We start from the raw sequence: 2,658 nt of genomic DNA on the forward strand, positions 1-2,658 counted from the left end.
TTATAAATTGTAAAGTACTTGGGCTTGCTCTATCAAATTACATTGGGTCCAAACTATAGTAAATGAGTTGAATCAACCTTAAAAGTTAAGTTGAGCCAACACAATTGCTTTAAATTGCAATAACCTTGATAAATTAAGTTGAGCCAACACAATTGCTTTAAAAATTCTAAAACATGAAGAAGGAACAGCAGTATCAAATGAAGAGAAAGTAGAAGTAATGGCAAGAACATTTGCAAAGATCCATAGTTCAGATAATATAACAGAACATGGGAAATTCAGGCGGGAGCAGACAAGAGTATTAGAAAAGCTCAAATTAATAGGGAAGTAGGGATAGCAATATTTTTTGATATTGAGAAAGCAAATAACATGGAATGGAAGGATGGGGTGCTTATAAAATTATATAAAATTGGGATTACAGGAAGGGCTTATAATTGGATTAAAGATTTTTTTGTTTAATAGAGTTATACAGGTAAAGATGGGAGTAACAAGATCATATAAATATAAAACTGATAATGGAACTCCACAGGGAAGTATTATCAGTCCTTCATTATTTTCAGCCATGATTAATGATGTTTCTGCAGAAGTAGATCAGGATGTCATGCAGTCATTATTTGCTGACGATGGAGCCTTGTGAAGGAAAGGGAAAAATGTAAGATTAGTGTTTGAGAAAATACAAAATGCTATTAAATCTATTGAAAATTGGGCTTATAACTGGGAAGTTAAATTCTCAGTAGGTCGAACAAAGACTGTTGTATTCAATAGGATGAAAATTTAGGAAATTGATTTAAAAATGTATGGAGAAAAAAATAGAAAAAGTAAGTACATTTTGTTTTTTAGGAATCATCTTTGATTCCAAGCTTTTATGGGGTGATCATGTAAAGTATATAGAAGGGAAATGAAAAGTTATTAATGAGGTGTTTAACAGGATTATATTGGGGTACAAATAAAATTAATTTAAAAAAGATGTATGTTGCGTTAATAAGATCAGTGTTGGATTACGGCCTGCCTAGTTTTTAGGCAGGTTGTGAAAACAGTGATTTGTAAATTAGAAGTAATTCAGAATCAAGCTTCGAAGACATCTCCATCTTTGGCAGTGCAGGTGAAAATGGGGGATATTCCTCTATATTTAAGACAAAGGCAAAAGATGCTGAATTATTGGGTGAGTTTGGAGGGACATAAGGAGGAGAATAATCCAGCAGTAAGAATCCTGAGACTTTGCTGGGAGAGTGGAAAAGCGAAAATAGACTGCTTTGTATGGGCATCAGATAATGCATTAGGGAAATAGGTATACAGGGAAAGAGAAACTGTGCTGCGGTGCCTTATCCAATTACATCTTTTTGGTTGTTTCCATATGTGAATGTTGATCTTGAGGTTTACAAAGAAATGCAGGTTAATAAAGATAATAACTGGGTAAATGACATAATTAAGAATGCATATTTATAAATCCTTTACAATTATATATACAAATGATTCAAAAGATTTAGTTTCAAATAAAACAGGATTTGCTTAGCAAGTCCTGAACGAGGTGTATTTATGAAACAAAAAACATTTGACCATTTAGCTGTGTATACAGTGGAAATGTTAGTGATACTGATGGCCTTACAGTGGACAGAGCAAAATAAAATTGAAAAAGTTCTTATATGTTCAGATTTTGTATCATCACTAATGTCTATTTTAAATGTTTCATCTGAAAGTTGTATGGAGTTGGTATATGACATTTATGAAGTTATATTTAGATTGACACAAACTCTAAATAAATAAAGATTGGGTTTATGTGGATGCTTGCTCATATCGAAGGGAATGATATGGCAGATCATTTTGCTAAGGTGTCTTTAAAACAAAGTAGAATTACGGAAATAGCGTATTGTAAATCTGAAATAAAATCAATTATTAAGAGCAAAATTAAATCTGAATGGCAACAATTGTGGGAGGAAGGAACTAAAGGTCGTCATTTATTTCATATACAAAAGAAAGTAGGGAATATGGAAATAATAGGAGAAAATTGAAAAGAATAAGTAGTGATGACAAATTTGCGGCTCGGACATACTGAATTAAATAAGACTTTACATTGGTTAGGTAAACATCCAGGAGGTAGTTGTGTGGAATGGATACGGAAACAGTACAACATGTAATAATTAATTTTGAAAAATATGCAGTAAGTGGAGAGTAGTTAAAACAAGAAATTAAAAAATATGATATAGACATCAAAACTTATTAAGATATTAATTAAACAAAATAAATGAAGCAGTTGTTACATTTTTTAAGGAAATTGGATTATTTCGATTAAAGGGAGATACTCTGGTCCACACTCCAGCATAGTAGATGGCGATAATACATCTTAACGTTAGATGTCACCCACCAGTAAAAATCAGAAAGAAGAAGACGTCAGGGGAGTCTCAAAATTCACATAAAAATGCAGCTTGTAAATCAAGATGTATTTGTGTTTGCATCATGTGTATGTTCTGTGCATTTGCGGATGTCAATTTGTGTATTTGTGAATTATAAGAATGTTTTAGCTCAGTATTCAACAAATAAAAATATAAATGTTTTCAGCTCTGGATGTACTGTTTTTCTCTCGCCTTCCGAGAAAAGACTTCCTGGCGTAAGTACTTACGTGATGACGTAAGTACGTGGCGACTTATAGCATTATTGTGGGGG

This window comes from Poeciliopsis prolifica, unplaced genomic scaffold, assembly GCF_027474105.1.
Source record: "Poeciliopsis prolifica strain line A6 unplaced genomic scaffold, Auburn_PproV2 SCAFFOLD089, whole genome shotgun sequence".
In the NCBI taxonomy this organism is placed as follows: Eukaryota; Metazoa; Chordata; class Actinopteri; order Cyprinodontiformes; family Poeciliidae; genus Poeciliopsis; species Poeciliopsis prolifica.